General features: G+C 46.3%; 1 protein-coding gene across 4 annotated transcripts in view; it reads right to left on the minus strand.

The window, feature by feature from the left end:
- The window catches only part of LOC139534451 (lysine-specific demethylase 6B-like), a 165,273-nt gene that overhangs the window by 27,637 nt on the left and 115,682 nt on the right, over window positions 1-21,954 (minus strand). For all 4 annotated transcript variants that reach the window (XM_071333614.1, XM_071333609.1, XM_071333610.1 and 1 more), the window contains one exon: window positions 9,764-9,870. The gene's annotated coding sequence lies outside the window, so the exon portion shown is untranslated. The remainder of the gene's footprint in view (window positions 1-9,763; window positions 9,871-21,954) is intronic.

A 21,954-nucleotide genomic window follows, 5' to 3' on the forward strand; every position in this document is an offset into this window, starting at 1 on the left:
TATAAAAAGTAACACAATAAAATAACAATAACAAGGCCATATACAGGGGTACCGGTACCGAGTCAATGTGCGGGGGTACAGGTTAGTCGAGGTAATTTGTACATGTAGGTAGGGGTGAAGTGACTATGCATAGATAATAAACAGCGAGTAGCAGCAGTGTACAAAACAAATGAAGGGGGCTGTGTCAATGTAAATAGTCTGGTGGCCATTTGATTAATTGTTCAGCAGTCTTATGGCTTGGAGGTAGAAGCTGTTAAGGAGCCTTTTGGTCCTAGACCTGGCACTCCGGTACAGCTTGCTATGCGGTAGCAGAGAAAACAGTCTATGACTTGGGTGACTGGAGTCTCTGACAATTTTATGGGCTTTCCTCTGTCACCGCCTAGTCTATAGGTCCTGGATTGCAGGAAGCTTGGCCCCAATGATGTACTGGGCCGTACGCACTACCCTCTGTAGCGCCTTACGGTCAGATGCCGAGCAGTTGCCATACCAGGCGGTGATGCAAGCGGTCAGGATGCTCTCGATGGTGCAGCTGTGGAACTTTTTGAGAATCTGGGGACCCATGTCAAATCTTTTCAGTCTCCAAAGGGGGACAAGGTGTTGTTGTGCCCTCTTCTCGACTGTCTTGGTGTGTTTGGACCATGATAGATCGTTGCGGACCCCAAAGAACTTGAAACTCTCGACCCGCTCCACTACAGCCCCGTCGATGTTAAGGGGGGCCAGTTCGGCCCACCTTTTCCTGTAGTCCACGATCAGCTCCTTTGTCTTGCTCACATTGAGGGAGAGGTTGTTGTCCTGGCACCACACTGCCAGTTCTCTGACCTCCTCCCTATAGGCTGTCTCATCGTTGTCGGTGATCAGGCCTACCACTGTTGTGTTGTCAGCAAGCTTAATAATGGTGTTGGAGTCGTGTTTGGCCACGCAGCCGTGGGTGAACATTGAGTACAGGAGGGGACTAAGTACACACCCCTGAGGGGCCCCAGTGTGGCAGCGTGGCAGACATGTTGTTGTCTACCCTTACCACCTGGGGGCGGCCCGTCAGGAAGTCCAGGAACCAGTTGCAGAGGGAGGTGTTTAGTCCCAGGGTCCTTAGCTTAGTGATGAGCTTCGTGGGCACTATGGTGTTGAACGCTGAGCTGTAGTCAGACAGTACTGTGCAGCCGTCTTCATCGACCTGGCCAAGGCCACTCTGTAAATCACCGCATTCTGATCGGCAGACTCAATAGCCTTGGCTTCTCAAATGACTGCTTCGCCTGGTTCACCAACTACTTCTCAGATAGAGTTCAGTGTGTCAAATGGGATGGCCTGTTGTCCGGACCTCTGGCAGCCTCTATGGGGGTACCACAAGGTTCAATTCTCTGGCCGACTCTTTTCTCTGTATATACTGTATCAATGATGTCGCTCTTGCTGCTGGTGATTCTCTGATCCACCTCTACGCAGACGACACCATTCTGTATACATCTGGCCCTTCTTTGGACACTGTGCTAACAAACCTCCAAACATGCTTCAATGCTTCAACTCTCCTTCCGTGGCCTCCAACTGCGTTTAAATGCTAGTAAAACTAAGTGCACGCTCTTCAACCGATTGCTGCCCGCACCCTCCCTCCCGACTAGCATCACTACTCTGGACGGTTCTGACCTAGAATATGTGGACAACTACAAATACCTAGGTGTCTGGTTAGACTGTAAACTCTCCTTCCAGACTCACATTAAGCATCTACAATACAAAATTAAATCTAAAATTGGCTTCCTAGTTCGCAACAAAGCCTCCTTCACTCATGCCACCAAACATACCCTCGTAAACTGACTATCCTACCGATCCTTGACTTCGGCCGTATCATTTACAAAATAGCCTCCAACACTCTACTCAGCAAACTGGGTGTAGTCTATCACAGTGCTATCCGTTTTGTCACTAAATCCCCATATACTACCCACCACTGCGACCTGTATGCTCTCGTTGGCTGGCCCTCACTACATATTCGTCGCCAAACCCACTGGCTCCAGGTCATCTATAAATCTTTGCTAGGTAAAGCCTTGCCTTATCTCAGCTCACTGCTCACCATAGCAACACCCACCCGTAGCACGCGCTCCAGCAGGTATATTTCACTGGTCATCCCCAAAGCCAACACTTCCTTTGGCCGCCTTTCCTTCCAGTTCTCTGCTGCCAATGACTGGAACGAAGCTGGAGTCTTATATCTCCCTCTCTAACTTTAAGCATCAGCTGTCAGAGCAGCTTACCGATCACTGTACCTGTACACAGCCAATCTGTAAATAGCACACCCAACTACCTCATCCCCATATTATTACTTACCCTCTTGATGTTTTGCACCCCAGTATCTCTACTTGCACATCATCATGTGCACATCCATCACTCCAATGTTAATGCTTAATTGTAATGATTTCACCTCTGAGGCTTATTTATTGCCTTACTCTTCTACATTTGCACACACTGTACATAGATTTTCTATTTTTTTCTATTGTGTTATTGACTGTACGTTTGTTTATGTGTAACTCTGCGTTGTTGTTTTTGTCGCACTGCTTTGCTTTATCTTGGCCAGGTCGCAAGTTGTATATGAGAACTTGTTCTCAACTGGCCTACCTGGTTAAATAAAGAAACTAAATTAAAAAAAAACGAAATGAACAGCATTCTCACATAGGTGTTCCTTTTGTCCATGCGGGAAAGGGCAGTGTGGAGTGCGATTGAGATTGCGTCATCTGTGGATCTGTTGGGGTGGTATGCGAATTGGAGTGCGTCTAGGGTATCCGGGAGGATGCTGTTGATGTGAGCCATGACCAGCCTTTCAAAGCACTTTATGGCTACTGACGTTGAGTGCTACGGGGAGGTTATCATTTAGGCAGGTTTCTTCGCGTCCTTTGGCACAGGGACCTTGGTGGTCTGCTTGAAACATGAAGGTATTACAGACTCAGTCAGGGAGAGGTTGAAAATGTCAGTGAATACACTTGCCAGTTGGTCCGCTCATGCTTTGAGAACACGTACTGGTAATCCATCTGGCCGCGCGGCTTTGTGAATGTTGACCTGTTTAAAGGTCTTGCTCACAACGGCTAATGAAAGCGTTATCACAGTCATCCAGAACAGCTGGTGCTCTCATGCATGCTTCAGTGTTGCTTGCCTCAAGAGCATAAAAGGCATTTAGCTTGCGTCACTGGGCAGCTCGCGTCTGGGTTTCCCTTTGTAGTCCGTAATAGTTTTCAAGCCCCACCACATCCGATGAGCATCAGAGCCGGTGTAGTAGGATTCAATCTTAATCCTGTATTGATGCTTTGCTTGTTTGATGGTTCGTCTGAAGGCATAGCAGGATATCTTTTCAGTGTCCCGGATTAGTGACCCACTCCTTGAAGGCAGCAGCTCAAGCCTTTAGCTCAATGCGGATGTTGCCTGTAATCCATGGCTTCTGGTTGGGATATGCACGTACGGTCACTGTGGGGCCGATGTCTTCGATGCACTTATTGATGAAGCCGATGACTGAGGTGGTATACTCCTCAATGCCATTGGATGAATCCCAGAACATATTCCAGTCTGCGCTAGCAAAAGTCCTGTAGCCTAGCATCCACATCATCTGACCACTTCCATATTGAGCGAGTCACTGGTACTTCCTGCTTTAGTTTTTGCTTGTAAGCAGGAATCAGGACAATATAATTATGGTCAGATTTGCCAAATGGAGGGCGGGGGAGAGCTTTGTATGCATCCCTGTGTGTGGAGTAAAGGTGGTCTAGAGTTTTCTTCCTCTGGTTGCACATGCGATATGCTGGTAGAAATGAGGTAAAATGGATTTAAGTTTGCCTGCATTAAAGTGATGCATAGATAATAACAGAGAGTAGCAGCAATGTAGAAAAGGGGGGTGGGGGGCAATGCAAATAGTCCAGGTAGCCATTTGATTAACTGTTCAAGAGTTTTATGGCTTGGGGTAGAAGCTGTTAAGAAGCCTCTTGGACCTAGACTTGGCGCACCGGTACCGCTTGCCGTGCGGTAGCAGAGAGAACACTCTATGACTAGGGTGGCTGCAGTCTTTGACCGTTTTAAGGGCCTTCCTCTGACACCACCTGGTATAGAGGTCCTGGATGGCAGGAAGCTTGGCCCCAGTGGTGTACTGGGCCGTTCGCACTACCCTCTGTAGTGCCTTGCGATCGGAGGCCGAGCAGTTGCCATACCAGGCAGTGATGCAACCCGTCAGGATGCTCTCGATGGTGCAGATAAACCTTTTGAGGATCTGAGGACCCATGCCAAATGTTTTCAGTCTCCTGAGGGGGAATAGGTTTTGTTGGGAAAGGGGGATACCTAGACAGTTGTGCAACTGAATGCATTCAACTGAAATGTGTCTTCCACATATAACCCAACCCCTCTGTAATCAGAGAGGTGCGGGGGGCTGCCTTAATTGACATCCACGAAAAACAGTGGGGTAACTGCCCTGCTCAGGGGCAGAATGACATATTCTTACCTTGTCAGCTCGGGGATTCGATCCAGCAACATTTTGGTTACTGGCCCAACACTCCTATCCCCCAGGCGACCTGCCGCCCCAACATTTAAGCTTTTTTGATTTTGAATTTATTAGTAAAACAAATTCGAGAAACATAATTCCACCTTGACATTATGGTGTATTATGTGTAGGCCAGTGAGAAAATATCTCAATTTAATCCATTTTAAATTCAGGCTGTAACACAACAAAATGTGGGAAAAGCCGTAAGTCTGAGTAGTGGAGTAGTAGAGAGGGGGAGCGTGTGTGTGTGTGTGTGTGTGTGTGTGAACGAGTGTGTGTGTGTGGGGTGTGTGTGCACGTGTGTGTGGTAAGAGTAGGAGGATGTGTCACTGGTACAGACAGTGCCTCTCAGCCTCCTCTCTGTGGGACTGTGTGGACAGAGAAACCGACAGACGTATGTGTGTGTGTAGGTCCTGAGAGTTATGCTCACACTCATTCCTGACTCAGACCATGCCACTACAAGTCCAACAAGTCTTACTGAGCACACACACACACACACACACACACACACACACACACACACACACACACACACACACACACACACACACACACACACACACACACACACACACACACACACACACACATACACACACAGTGACACATCGTAAAACATCGTACATAATCGTCATCCTCCTCACTAATTACTCTTTGTGGTCTCTCTCTCTCTGTCTCGAATAAAGACATTTCAAATGTCATATTATGTATATATACAATGTTGTAACGATGTACAAATGGTTAAAGTACAAAAGGGGAAATAAATAAGCATAAATATGGGTTGTATTTACAATGGTGTTTGTTCTTCACTGGTTGACCTTTACTTGTGGCAACTAGTCACAGATCTGCTGCTGTGATGCACACTGTGGTATTTCACCCAATAGATATGGGAGTTTATCAAAATCGGGTTTGTTTTCGAAATCTTGTGGATCTGTGTAATCTGAGGGAAATATGTGTCTCTAATATGGTCATACATTGGGCAGGAGGTTATGAAGTGCAGCTCAGTTTCCACCTCATTTTGTGGGCAGTGTGCACATAGCCTGTCTATCCCTTGAGAGCCAGGTCTTCCTACGGCGGCCTTTCTCAATAGCAAGGCTATGCTCACTGAGTCTGTACATAGTCAAAGCTTTCATTAAGTTTGGGTCAGTCACAGTGGTCAGGTTTTCTGCCACTGTGTAGTCTCTGTTTAGGGCCAAGTAATTATCTTTTTGTTTTCTCATGATTTGGTTGGGTCTAATTGTGTTGCTGTCCTGGGGCTCTGTGGGGTGTGTTTGTGTTTGTGAACAGAGCGCCAGGACCAGCTTGCTTAGGGGACTCTTCTCCAGGTTCATCTCTCTGTAGGTGATGGCTTTGTCTCCCTCCAAAGATTTTCTATTGGGTTCAGGTCTGGAGACTGGCTAGGCCACTCCAGGACCTTGAGATGCTTCTTACGGAGCCGCTCCTTAGTTGCCCTGGCTGTGTGTTTCGAGTCGTTGTCATGCTGAAAGACCCAGCCACGACCCATCTTCAATGCTCTTACTGAGGGAAAGAGGTTGTTGGCCAAGATCTTGCGATACATGGCCCCATCCATCCTCCCCTCAATACGGTGCAGTCGTCCTGTCCCCTTTGCAGAAAAGCATCCCCAAAGAAGGATGTTTCCACCTCCATGCTTCACGGTTGGGATGGTGTTCTTGGGGTTGTACTCATCCTTCTTCTTCCTCCAAACACGGTAAGTGGAGTTTAGACCAAAAAGCTCTATTTTTGTCTCATCAGACCACATGACCTTCTCCCATTCCTCCTCTGGATCATCCAGATGGTCATTGGCAAACTTCAGACGGGCCTGGACATGCGCTGGCTTGAGCAGGGGGACCTTGCGTGCGCTGCAGGATTTGAATCCATGACGGCGTAGTGTGTTACTAATGGTTTTCTTTGAGACTGTGGTCCCAGCTCTCTTCAGGTCATTGACCAGGTCCTGCCGTGTAGTTCTGGGCTGATCCCTCACCTTCCTCATGATCATTGATGCCCCACGAGGTGATATCTTGCATGGAGCCCCAGACCGAGGGTGATTGACCGTCATCTTGAATTTCTTCAATTTTCTAATAATTGCGCCAACAGTTGTTGCCTTCTCACCAAGCTGCTTGCCTATTGTCCTGTAGCCCATCCCAGCCTTGTCTTGTCTACAATTTTATCCCTGATGTTCTTACACAGCTCTCTGGTCTTGGCCATTGTGGAGAGGTTGGAGTCTGTTTGATTGAGTGTGTGGACAGGTGTCTTTTATACAGGTAACGAGTTCAAACAGGTGCAGTTAATACAGGTAATGAGTGGAGAACAGGAGGGCTTCTTAAAGAAAAACTAACAGGTCTGTGAGAGCCGGAATTCTTACTGGTTGGTGGTGATCAAATACTTATGTCATGCAATAAAATGCAAATTAATTACTTAAAAATCATACAATGTGATTTTCTGGATTTTTGTTTTAGATTCCGTCTCTCACAGTTGAAGTGTACCTATGATAAAAATTACAGACCTCTACATGCTTTGTAAGTAGGAAAACCTGCAAAATCGTCAGTGTATCAAATACTTGTTCTCCCCACTGTATGTATAGTTTTTTGTGTGCTCTAGGGCAACGGTGTCTAGATGGAACTTGTATTCACGGTCCTGGTGACTGGACCTTTTTTGGAACACCATTATTTTGGTCTTACTGAGATCTACTGTCAGGGCCCAGGTCTGGCAGAATCTGTGCAGAAGATCTAGGTGTTGCTGTAGGCCTTCCTTGATTGGTGACAGAAGCACCAGATCATCAGCCAATAGTAGACATTTGACTTCAGATTCCAGTAGGGTGAGGCCGGGTGCTGCAGACCTTTCTAGTGCCCTCGCCAATTCGTTGATATATATGTTGAAGAGGGTGGGGCTTAAGCTGCATCCCTGTCTCACCCCACGGCCCTGTGGGAAGAAATGTGTGCGTTTTTTTGCCTATTTTAACCGCACACTTGTTTGTGTACATGGATTTTTATAATGTTGTATGTTTTTCCCCCAACACCACTTTCCATCAATTTGTATTGCAGACCCTAAAGCCAAATTGAGTCGAAGGCTTTTTTGAAATCAACAAAGCATGAGAAGACTTTGCCTTTGTTTTGGTCTGTTTGTTTGTCAATTAGGGTGTGCAGGGTGAATACGTGGTCTGTCATACGCTAATTTGGTTAAAAGCCAATTTGACATTTGCCCAGTACATTGTTTTCACTGAGGAAATGTACAAGTCTGCTGTTAATGATAATGCTGAGGATTTTCCCAACGTTGCTGTTGACGTATATCCCACGGTAGTTATTGGGGTCAAATTTGTCTCCACTTTGTGGATTGGGGTGATCAGTCCTTGGTTCCAAATATTGGGGAAGATGCCAAAGCTAAGTATATGATGTTTAAGTGTTTTAGTGTTTTAGTATAGCCAATTGGAATTTGTTGTCTATATATTTGATTACTTCATTGAGGATACCATCAACACCACAGGCCTTTTTGGGTTGGAGGGTTTGTATTTTGTCCTGTAGTTCATTCAAGGTAATTGGAGAATCCAGTGGGTTCTGGTAGTCCAGTAGTTGATTCTAGGATTTGTATTTGGTAATGTATAGGTTTTTGATGTTTGTTCTTTGTTATAGAGCCAAAATAATTGGAGAAGTGGTTTATCCATACATCTCCATTTTGGATAGATAATTCTTTGTGTTGTTGTTTGTTTAGTGTTTTCCAATTTTCCCAGAAGTGGTTAGTCTATGGATTCTTCAATTACATTGAGCTGATTTCTGACGTGCTGTTCCTTCTTTCTCCATAGTGTATTTCTGTATTGTTCTAGTGATTCACTATAGTGAAGGCGTAGACTCAGGTTTTCTGGGTTTCTATGTTTTTGGTTGGACATGTTTCTCAATTTCTTAATTAGATTTTTGCATTCTTCATCAAACCATTTGTCATTGTTGTTCATTTTCTTTTCTTTCTTTGTTCTGTTCAGGTAGACTGTGATTTTGCTGTGGTCTGATAGGGGTGTCAGTGGGCTGACTGTGAACGCTCTGAGAGACTCTGGGTTGAGGTCAGTGATAAAGTAGTCTACAGTACTACCGCCAAGAGATGAGCTATAGGTGTACCTACCATAGGAGTCCCCTCGAAGCCTACCATTGACTATGTACATACCCAGCGTGCGACAGAGCTGCAGGAGTTGTGACCCGTTTATGTTGGTTATGTTGTTATAGTTGTGCCTAGGGGAGCATATGGGGGAGGGAATGCTGTCACCTCCAGGCAGGTGTTTGTCCCCCAGTGTGCTGAGGGGTGTCAGGTTCCTGTCCGGTTCTGGCATTTAGGTCGCGACATACTAGTACATGTCCCTGGGCCTGGAAATGATTGATTTCCCCCTCCAGGATGGAGAAGCTGTCTTCATTAAAGTATGGGGATATAGGGTAGCACACAGGAGGACATTTTTCTCTGTTAAGATCATTTCCTTTTGAATTTCTAGCCAAATGTAAAATGTTCCTGTTTTGATTAATTTAATAGAGTTAGGTCTGTTCTATACCAAATTAGCATACCCCCTGAATCCCTTCCCTGCTTCACACCTGGTAGTTTGGTGGATGGGACTACCAGCTCTCTGTAACCTAGAGGGCAACCAGTGGGTCCGTCTCCTCTATACCAGGTTTCTTGTAGGATGACAATGTCTCTATTTCTGATTTCTTTGGTGAAGTCCAGGTTCCTGCTCTTTAGGCCAAAGGCAGATGACCTCAGGCCTTGGATATTCCAGGATGAAATAGTGAAGGCTTTGTGTTCCATAAAGTGTCCAATGTTGTTGGTCGTGTGGTTTGGCCTCAGGCCAGTAAGTGTGAGCAGAGCCTGCTGAGCATCTGGTACATGCCATTGGCTTGGGCTAGTGTAGTGGGGGTTGGGCCTGTTTGCCCGCTCACGGCCTGGGTGTATGTGTGACTTCCATGTTGAGGCCCTCTTTGTGGGGGTGGGGTGCATGAGGTGGACAGGAGGGGCATAGGTCTGATCTGAGGGGGCCTAAATGGGGTGTGGGCATGGTTGACTTGGGGGGTGTTCTCTCTCTTTCCCCCTCTCTCTCTCCCTCTCTCTCTTTCCCTCTTTCCCTCTCTCTCTCGGTTTCTCTCACTCTCCATTACGACCAGCCTCCCTCTTTTCTCATTCTAAAATATGTTCTTCCTCTACTTTCCTGAACTCTCTCGCTCCATTCTTCCCCGGGCACAGATGTCTGTGTCTATGTGCAACAGACATAGTGAAGTGAAACCCAAAAGAGCGGTTGAGTCTTACCTGTATATGCCACGTCTTCAGTCTGGTCAGAGGCAGGGAGGTTGGAGGGTCAGTTGACCACCATATTACGACACCTCAGGCGCTCTCTCTCTCTCTGCCTGCACCTCCTGAACACACAACATGGTCGACAACATGGTCAGTCTGGGCTTGGGGTCAAGTGGTTCCAACATGGTTGGCAGGCCATTCTATGGTGGAATGGTAACACAATCAACATTGTCGTTTGGGGTTCATTACCATCAACATTTTAGTCACTGTGGTTCATAAAGCCAAAGTGTCTGTCAGGCCAAACATGAGGCCCTGCCTTGGCTGTTGCTGTGGCCATCTGGGAGTGTGTGTGTGTGTGTGTGTGTGTGTGTGTGTGTGTGTGTGTGTGTGTGTGTGTGTGTGTGTGTGTGTGTGTCTGTGTGTGGCATGTGTCGCCTGTTCCTGAGTGACTCACGGTGTTACTGCAGGGTCATGTGATCAAGAACAGGTGGCACTCTGGTACACCTCCTACCCCCTACACACACACACACACACAGATGCCCGTGTGCATGTCCTTTTTGACATGATGTTGTGGTTTACACAGAGTGCAGTCAACCTAAATGTAATGTACCCTACCCATTCCTACTCCCTACTTTCAACTCTTCAACCCTCCTCCCTCTACCTCCTCTCCACTGTCCTCCTCTTTCACCCTCTCCACTTACCTAAACAGATAACCTCTCTCTCCCTTTCCCTCCCCGCCTCCCTCTCTCTCGCCCTGTCTTGTTCTCTCTCTCCATCTATCTTCCAACTCACTATGCAGGCTCATGGAAAACACACACACACACACACATTACTGTTTCCTACACATACCTAAATACACTACATCAACACACACTACACTCTCTAAGAGTTGTAACATAAACGTATAGCTCAAGGCAAGCTTCTGCATGTACTTCTATAAACACAGGTCCTGACAGTTGGTTCAATAATTGGCATGTTTACATTCATCTGCCCCTGGCAGTCAAGTGGACTAGCAGTTAAGGCACTTGACCTTTCACCCAGAGGTCAGGGGTCATAGGCCTTACTCCCTGGAAGGCCACAGCTGATGTGGAGGGCCCTCAGAGGCCCCTACAGGAAAATGTTTGTAAGAGATTGAGCATTTCCACCTTAAAACAGAATGGATGAATGTGTATAGTATAAGGATCTGTTGCTTACTTTTCAGCTTAGTTAGCAGTCTGTTGACAGTGAAAATATACTTAGTTGGCCATGAAATGATGTTTGAATTGACACTAAAACCAAACAGTTTCAATATATTCCCTTCTCCCACTCTTTGTGAATGTCACGATATACAGTATATTGCAGTCATTTCACCTGTATCAGTGTAGCCTAAGGGGATTTTATGCTCGTACTAAATGTCAATACTGACCTCAGATCAGCTCAGAGTGAGATGTGTGGGAGAGATAGGGTTGATTCTGAGAGTTCATCAGCGATAAGGCTGAACTGAGATCAGATGAGAAGTGTGTCTACTACAGTATCTGTGTCTGTAAAGGTCAACCCGTGGGAGGAACACTAACCAGCCCAGCAGAGAGATACATTGAAGAAAGGAGAGGAGGAGGGAGAGGAGGGAGAGAGGGGAGGGAGGAGGAGGAGGGAGAGAGGGGAGGGAGGAGTGAGGAGGAGGGAGCGAGAGAGGGGGAGGAGGGAGAGAGGGAGGAGTGAGTAGGAGAGAGAGAGGGAGGAGTGAGAGAGAGAAGTGAGGAGGAGGAAGAGAGGGAGAGGGGAGTGAGGAGGATGGAAAGAGGGGAGGAAGAGGGGGTAGCGAAAGAAGGAGTAAGAGAGAGGGGAGAGAGATAGAGAGAAGAAATAAAGAGTGAAGCATGGGTGAGAGGCAAGGAGGGGGAGAGGCAGAATAAAGAGAAGAGAGGGAGAGAGGAGATAAAGAGAAGAGAGGGAGTGAGGAGATAGAGAAGAGAGGGAGTGAGGAGATAAAGAGAAGAGAGGGAGTGAGGAGATAAAGAGAAGAGAGGGAGTGAGGAGATAAAGAGAAGAGAGGGAGTGAGGAGATAAAGAGAAGAGAGGGAGTGAGGAGATAAAGAGAAGAGAGGGAGTGAGGAGATAAAGAGAAGAGAGGGAGTGAGGAGATAAAGAGAAGAGAGGGAGTGAGGAGATAAAGAGAAGAGAGGGAGTGAGGAGGAGTGAGAAACAACCCGAGTCAACTATCCAAAAGATGAAAAAGGTGGGAAAATAAACCGGGTGGGGAGATTCCTAAAGTCTTCAAGAGAAACAGAAAAACCAAGGGATGGAGAATATCACCGTTTCTGAGAAAGAGGAAGAGAGAGAGATTAAAGAATGGAAAATTAGAGACAAAATAAACCTAAAAAAGTAGCAGAGCGAGAGAACTGGAGAGGGGGGAGAGGAGAGAGTGAAGGAGGGAGGCCAAGGTCGTGAAAGGGCCAAGACAGTGTTGCTCCCGTGACAGCAGGACTACATGTGACTCTGCTCAAGTCAAGGTCTGCATTGTGCCAGCCCTGCACTATTGTACTGATATCGGCCCTATTGTCTGAGCGCCAGCTGGGATACACGTGCTGCACACACACATACTTTGTGCCTTCACTCTCCCTGCATCTGATACTGAGTTGTGTGTCAAAGGAACACAGCATTAGTTCAGATAACAAAACACCATGGACTGAACACACTGACCCACTGAACACAGCTACTGACTGAACACACTGACCCACTGAACACAGCTACTGACTGAACACACTGACCCACTGAACACAGCTACTGACTGAACACACTGACCCACTGAACATCCCTACTGACTGAACACACTGACCCACTGAACACAGCTACTGACTGAACACACTGACCCACTGAACACAGCTACTGACTGAACACACTGACCCACTGAACACCCCTACTGACTGAACACACTGACCCACTGAACACAGCTACTGACTGAACACACTGACACTGAACACCCCTACCTGAACACACTGACCCACTGAACACAGCTACTGACTGAACACACTGACCCACTGAACATCCCTACTGACTGAACACACTAACCCACTGAACACAGCTATTGACTAAACACAGTCACCCACTGAACACAGCTACTGACTGAACACACTGACCCACTGAACACACCTACTGACTGAACACACTGACCCACTGAACACAGCTACTGACTGAACACACCTACTGACTGAACACACTGACCCACTGAACACACCTACTGACTGAACACACTGACCCACTGAACACACCTACTGACTGAACACACTAACCCACTGAACACACCTACTGACTGAACACACTTTCACCTTACACTTTCTCTCTCTCCCTCTCTCACAAAGAGCACACACACAGTCTCTGAGGAAACAAAGTGTGTGTGTGTTAGGGTGCCTACTCGCGCATGTGAGCCTGCATGGCGTGTGTGCATGTCATGCTTGGGCTGCAAGAGACCTTAGTCAGTGGTGATTCAGAGACAATCTTCATGTTGGGACAGCAGACTTCATACCTGCACTGGACTGTGTACACACACACACACACACACACACACACACACACACACACACACACACACACACACACACACACACACACACACACACACACACACACACACACACACACACACACACACACACACACACACACACTCGGTTATATGTCAGTAAATGAGTTCTGGACACAGCCTGAACTAACTCCCTTTTCTACACACTCACATAGACATCACAACAGAAAGATTGAGAAAAGTCATGTGTGTGTGTGTGTGTGTGAGAGAGTGGCAGAGTTGGTCTGTTTTCTTTGGATGTGTGTGTGTGTGTGTGTGTGTTTAGGAGGAGGAGCAAGCCAAGGTCTGTTGGCAGAGTTGTCGTGGGAGTAGACTGCGGTGGGGTGTTGGGGTAGGGAACCTCTGCCACATGTCTTCAGAAAAGGTCATGGTCGACCACAGTTGGGCTGCAAAGATCAAAGATAACCCCCCCACACACACACAGTCATGCACACGCACACAGACAGACACACACAGACAGACACACACACTCCTACGCACACAGTCATGCACACGCACACACACAAACAGAAAGCCAGACAGATGGACAGACAGAGTTTCAACCAGACACACACCCACACATAGACAATGTGAGACAGACAGAGACAGACAGACAGACAGACAGACAGAGACAGACAGACAGACAGACAGACAGACACATAGACAATGTGAGAGACAGACAGACACACAGACACACAGACACACACACATAGACAATGTGAGAGACAAACAGAGACAGACAGACACACACACACACACACACATAGATAATGTAAGAGACAAACAGAGACAGACAGACACACACAATGTGAGAGACACAGACACACCCACACATAGACAATGTGAGAGACAGACAGAGACAGACAGACATACACACACACCCACCCACACATAGAAAATGTGAGAGACAAACAGACACACACACACACACACACACACACACACACACACACACACACACACACACACACACACACACACACACACACACACACACACACACACACACACACACACACACACACACACACACACACACACCCACACATAGACAATGTGAGAGACAGACAGACACACACACACAAAAAACAGATCTGAAGATCTTTTGCAGCCCAACTTGGGTGAATCTGTAAACACACAAACAAAACAGAGCAGAACGAAGGCCTCCCGGGTGGCGCAGTGGTCTAGGGCACTGCGTCGCCACCAGAGACTCTGGGTTCGAGCCCAGGCTCTGTTGCAGCCGGCCGCGACCGGGAGGTCCATGGGGCGACGCACAATTGGCCCAGCGTCGTCCGGGTTAGGGGAGGGTTTGGCCGGCAGGGATATCCTTGTCTCATTGCGCACTAGTGACTCCTGTGGCGGGCCGGGCGCAGTGCACGCTGACCAGGTCGCTAGGTGTACGGTGTTTCCTCTGACACATTGGTGCGGCTGGCTTCCGGGTTGGATGCGCGCTGTGTCAAGAAGCAGTGTGGCTTGGTTGGGTTGTGTTTCGGGGGACGCATGGCTCTCGACCTTCGTCTCTCCCGAGCCCGTACGGGAGTTGTAGCGATGAGACAAGACTGTAACTGCTAACAATTGGATACCATGAAATTGGGGAGAAAAAGGGGGTAAAATTCAACAACAAAAAAAAAATATATAAAACAGAGCAGAACAGAGAGGAGAAAAAACGAGGAAAGACTAGAGCAGTGTAGCAGGGAGGAGAGTGGAACAAACAGCTGGTAATAAGGTCTAGACAGAGGCTAATGAAAGGAGCTCAGGAGCCTGAGTGCTAAAATCTGGAGCTGTGAAGTGTGTGTGTGTATGCATGCGTGTGTGTGTGAATATCTTAAGACGCTTTCAACATCTGTCACTCATTCATGTGGGTGTGGCGAACACACTCTCTCTTGCACGCACACACACAAGCGGAGAGCCTCCAACGCCACTACAGTAGAAGGCTTTAACGCTAGTGCTTACAACATAAAAACATTTCCTATGACTCCAATACACGTCTCTTTCAATGTCAACTCCAAAACCCATCACTGTATCAAACTCCATTACACATGACACTGCCGCTCCGTTTTATATATCAAACTCCATTACACATGACACTGCCGCTCCGTTTTATATATCAAACTCCATTACACATGACACTGCCGCTCCGTTTTATATATCAAACTCCATTACACATGACACTGCCGCTCCGTTTTATATATCAAACTCCATTACACAAGACACTGCAGCTCCGTTTTATATATCAAACTCCATTACACATGACACTGCAGCTCTGTTTTATATATCAAACTCCATTACACATCACACTGCAGCTCCGTTTTATATATCAAACTCCATTACACATGACACTGCAGCTCCGTTTTATATATCAAACTCCATTACACATGACACTGCAGCTCCGTTTTATATATCAAACTCCATTACACATGACACTGCAGCTCTGTTTTATATATCAAACTCCATTACACATGACACTGCAGCTCCGTTTTATATATCAAACTCCATTACACATGACACTGCAGCTCTGTTTTATATATCAAACTCCATTACACATGACACTGCAGCTCTGTTTTATATATCAAACTCCATTACACATGACACTGCAGCTCTGTTTTATATATCAAACTCCATTACACATGACACTGCAGCTCTGTTTTATATATCAAACTCCATTACACATGACATTGCAGCTCTGTTTTATATATCAAACTCCATTACACATGACATTGCAGCTCTGTTTTATATATCAAACTCCATTACACATGACACTGCCGCTCCGTTTTATATATCAAACTCCATTGCACATGACACTGCAGCTCTGTTTTATATATCAAACTCCATTACACATCACACTGCAGCTCCGTTTTATATATCAAACTCCATTACACATGACACTGCCACTCCGTTTTATATATCAAACTCCATTACACATCACATTGCAGCTCTGTTTTATATATCAAACTCCATTACACATGACATTGCAGCTCCGTTTTATATATCAAACTCCATTACACATGACATTGCAGCTCTGTTTTATATATCAAACTCCATTACACATGACATTGCAGCTCTGTTTTATATATCAAACTCCATTACACATGACACTGCCGCTCCGTTTTATATATCAAACTCCATTACACATGACACTGCAGCTCTGTTTTATATATCAAACTCCATTACACATGACATTGCAGCTCCGTTTTATATATCAAACTCCATTACACATGACATTGCAGCTCCGTTTTATATATCAAACTCCATTACACATTGGTTTCCAGTATAGTCCCAGTCCCTATATATCCGTCTAGTGTATATTAACACAACGCTAGACATGGGATAATCAACGAGGGGCTATGCGCTCTATAAAGAATGGCGCCGAAGGAGAAGGCTATCGTTTTACGATCCCGTCACCAATTTTTTGCGTTATTTGTAACCTCTTTTGTGCATAATGTTTTACTGCTGCTGTTTAATTATGTGTTACTTTTATTTTCTATTTTTTACTTAATACTTCTTAAAGCATTTAACGGCAAGGTCTACACCTGTTGTATTTGGCACATGTGACGAATACAATTTGATTTGAATTCTATGAACAATAAAGAAAGGCGTGGAAGGTGTGTTAGCGCAGAGTGGAACTGACCTTCCATGGAGTTGCATTATTTTCCAGAGAATGCCCCGAGAGTCCCGAGTTGATTATCCCTTTTATACCATGGATATAATTTCACACAAGAGAAATGTGTTCATTTGCAGGTAGAAATGTGTTCAACATCCACTGAAGTAGCTAGCAAGCAGAAGTTGCCATGGTAACCAAACCGACTTGCTAGTTTAAGCTAACCAAACTATCAGTCCTAGCTTGCTATTATGAAAATCGAATTCAACAACACCAATACCGTTTTCGATTCGACTGATTGCTTTCAAAAGCAACTCAAACAAAACATGGAAAAATGAACTATAGCCATTGAATTGGACCGCGCAAAAATATTATGCGTTATAGGGAAATAATGCACGCTCTAGAATGCCCTTCAAGCCAATCATAAAGGAGTATTCAACAATGCCATGGTATAATAAAAAAAGGTGCCGAAGATGATGGCTGACATTTTACATGCCCGTAATCAATTGTGCTATTTGTTCGTTTTTTTTGCGTTGTATACAACTTATTTTTTAAACTTATTTTGTACATAATGTTGCTGCTAACGTCTCTTATGACCAAAAATAACTTGTGGACATCAGAACAGCGATTACTCACCACGAACTGGAAGAAGCTTTTTCCTTTAACGAGTCCGACGAGAAGGATATACTGCTCTCCCGGAAACAGGCCCGAATCCCCGTCATTCGCGTGAAGAAAAGAGGACGAAGATCAGGCTGCCTTCTGAGAATCCGAAGGCGAGCGAGTAAGCTCCCACTGCCTTCCGATTTACTTGCTAACATGCAATCATTGGAAAATAAAATGGATGACCTACGATTACGATTATCCTATCAACGGGACATTAAGAACTGTAATATCTTATGTTTCACTGAGTCGTGGCTGAATGACGACACGGACAATATAGAGCTGGAGGGATTTTCAATGCACCGGCAGAACAGAGAAGCCAGTAAGACGAGGGGTGAGGGTGTGTCTTTTTGTCAATGACAGCTGGTGCGTGATGTCTAATATTAAAGAAGTCTCGAGGTATTGCTCACCTGAGGTAGAGTACCTTATGATAAGCTGTAGACCACACTATCTACCAAGAGAGTTCTCGTCTATATTATTCGTTACCCCCACAGACCGATGCTGGCACTAAGAGCACACTCAACCAACTCTATAAGGCCATAAGCGAACAAAAAAATGCTCACCCAGAAGCGGCACTCCTAGTGGCTGGGGACTTTAATGCAGGCAAACTTAAATCAGTTTTACCAAATCTTTACCAGCATGTCACATGTGCAACCAGAGGAAAAAACCTATAGACCACCTTTACTCCACACACAGAGATGCATACAAAGCTCTCCCCCGCCCTCCATTTGGCAAATCTGACCATAATTCTATCCTCCTGATTCCTGCTTACAAGCAAAAACTAATGCAGGACGTACCAGTGACTCGCTCAATACGGAAGTGGTCAGAGGGTGCGGATGCTACGCTACAGGACTGTTTTGCTAGCACAGACTGGAATATGTTCCGGGATTCATCCAATGGCATTGAGGACTATACCACCTCAGTCATCGAATTCATCAATAAGTGCATCAACGACGTCGTCCCCACAGTGACCGTATGTACATATCCCAACCAGAAGCCATGGATTACAGGCAACATCCGCATCGAGCTAAAGGCTAGAGGAGCGTGACACTGATTTGGACGCCTATAAGAAATCCCAATATGCCCTCACACGAACCATCAAACAAGCAAAGCGTCAATACAGGATTAAGATTGAATCCTACTACACCGGCTCTGATGCTCGTCAGATGTGGCAGGGCTTGAAAACTATTACGGACTACAAAAGGAAACCCAGACGCGAGCTGCCCAGTGACGCGAGCCTACCAGACGAGCTAAATGCCTTTTATGCTCGCTTCGAGGCAAGCAACACTGAAGCATGCACCAGAGCACCAGCTGCTCTGGACGACTGTGTGATAACGCTCTCGGTAGCCGATGTGAGCAAGACCTTTAAACAGGTCAACATTCACAAAGCCACGGGGCCAGATGGATTACCAGGACGTGTACTCAAAACATGCACGGATCAAGTGGCAAGTGTCTTCACTGACATTTTCAACCTCTCCCTTACTGAGTCTGTAATACCTACATGTTTCAAGCAGACCACCAAAGTCCCTGTGCCCAAGGAAGCGAAGGTAAGCTGCCTAAATGATAACCGCCCCGTAGGACTCACGTCAGTAGCCATGAAGTGCTTTGAAAGGCTGGTCTTGGCTGACATCAACAACATCCTCCCGGATACCCTAGACCCACTCCAATTCGCATACCGCCCCAACAGATCCACAGATGGCGCAATCTCGTTCGCACTCCACACTGCCCTTTCCCACCTGGACAAAAGGAACACCTACGTGAGAATGCTGTTCATTGACTACAGTTCAGGGTTCAACACCATAGTGCCCACGAAGCTCATCACTAAGCTAAGGACCCGGGGACTAAACACCTCCCTCTGCAACTGGATCCTGGACTTCCTGACGGGCCGCCCCCAGGTGGTAAGGGTAGGCAACAACACGTTGATCCTCAACACTGGGACCCCTCAGGGGTGTGCACTTAGTCCCCTCCTGTACTCCCTGTTCACCTACGACTGCGTGGCAAAACACTACTCCAACACCATCATTAAGTTTACAACAGTGATCACCGAAAACGATGAGACAGCCTATAGGGAAGAGGTTAGAGAACTGGCAGTGTGGTGCCAGGACAACAACCTCTCCCTCAATGTGAGCAAGACAAATGAGGTGATCGTGGACTACAGGAAAAGGCGGGCCGTACAGGCCCCCATTAACATCAATGGGGTTGTAGTGGAGCGGGTCGAGAGTTTCAAGTTGTGGACACCAATCACCAACGGTCTATCACGGTCCAAACACACCAAGACAGTCGTGAAGAGGGCACGACAAAACCTTTTCCCCATCAGGAGACAGAAAATACTTGGCATGGGTCCCCAGATCCTCAAAACGTTCTGCAGCTGCACCATCGAGAGCATCCTGACCGGTTGCATCACCGCCTGGTATAGCAACTGCTCGGCATCTGACCGTAAGGCGCTACAGAAGGTAGTGCGTACGGCCCAGTACATCACTGGGGCCAAGCTTCCTGCAATCCAGGACCTATATACTAGGCAGTGACAGAGGAAAGCCCATAAAATTGTCAGAGACTCCAGCCACCCTAGTCATAGACTGTTTTCTCTGCTACCGCACGGCAAGCTGTACCGGAGTTCCAAGTCTAGGACCAAAAGGCTCCTTAACAGCTTCTACCCCCAAGCCATAAGACTGCTGAATAATTAATCAAATGGCCACCGGATTATTTACTATTTACATTGACCCCTCCCCCCATTTGTTTTGTACACTGCTGCTACTCGCTGTTTATTATCTATGCATAGTCACTTCACCCCTACCTACATGTACAAATTACCTCTAACCTGTACCCCCTGTATATAGCCTTATTATTCTCATGTTATTGTATTATTTTTAATATTTTTTTGCTTTAGTTTATTTGGTAAATATTTTATTAACTCTTCTTGAACTGCATTGTTGCTTAAGTGCTTGTAAGTAAGCACTTCACAGTAAGGTCTACACTTGTTGTATTCAGCGCATGTGACAAATAAAGTTTGATTTGATTTAATAGTGTATAAACTGCTGTTCTGCTGTAATCTCTGTCTGAAGACATGACTGTCAACTCCATAACACATGACCGTAGTCCTCACTGTCAACACACGGCTGTTTTTACCTGGCAGAGCTGCTGACATGTCCGCACACGTCACACACACACACACACACACACACACACACACACACACACACACACACACACACACACACACACACACACACACACACACACACACACACACACACACACACACACACACACACTCTCTCTCTCTCTCTCAGAGCAATGTGTCCTGAGGCAGCAACGTCTGCAGTCAACCTAATGTTGTAGTAAAACAATAAACTGTCTTAATTTCAGGACTTGTTGTAGTCTGTAAGGTAACGTGAGTGTATGCGTGCGCGTGTGTGTCATACTCTCAGTCAGGGCTTATGAGAAATGTGTGAGAAGGAGGGATTAAAATAAGTAAGTGCCTGACGGGACATACTCACAGGGGAAGAAAAGGGGGATACCTAGTCAAGTGTCCAACCCGAATGCATTCAACTGCAATGTGTCTGTCCTGCATTTAACCCAACCCCTCTGTGTGTGTGTGTGTTCGCGCGCGTGCGGGGCGGACGTGTGTGTGTGTGTGACCAACCAGTCCGACATGCCCTTCCAAGCCCACATACCGGTCTCAGACAAACTGCTGCCTTCTCAGTTGCACAATAACAATACATGCTACAGTCACGTTCCCACTACAGACTCTAATCTAATGGGTCTGATTTAGTAATACTGCTGTACTGTATTCTCCCTAATCTCACTGACTGTAAAATAATAGCTGTACAATCATGATGGAACCCCATGCAGATCACTTTGTTGAAAAAGGGAACGTTAAATCCACAGGCCTAAATTGTGTGTGTACACTGTATACATGTGTGTGTATACTGTATAGTGTGTGTGTGTGTGTGTGTGTGTGTGAGACAGTGATGTGCTGCATCCCAATCCCCATCTGCTACAGCCCCATCTGTTGACACTCAAACACACATTAACACAAAGGACCTCTTTATCTTCACACACCGCACATGATCCCCACATACTGTTTATACAATCATCAGAGGACCACACACACACACACACACACACACACACACACACACACACACACACACACACACACACACAGAAAACACACTAACGCGACCCACATTCAAGCGCACTACTAAACACACACAACTACCACACTGTACAAGACACTCACCCTCTCCCCTCTAGAGAAATACCTCTCTCTACCTAGCTCTCTAACCAGGTTCTGCTTGCCCGTCAGGTTCTTAAAGGGGCAGTCTCAAGTCAGAGAGTTAAAAAGGAGGGGGAGCGTGCACACACACACACACACACACACACACACACACACACACACACACACAC

This window comes from Salvelinus alpinus, chromosome 11, assembly GCF_045679555.1.
Source record: "Salvelinus alpinus chromosome 11, SLU_Salpinus.1, whole genome shotgun sequence".
Lineage (NCBI taxonomy): Eukaryota > Metazoa > Chordata > Actinopteri > Salmoniformes > Salmonidae > Salvelinus > Salvelinus alpinus.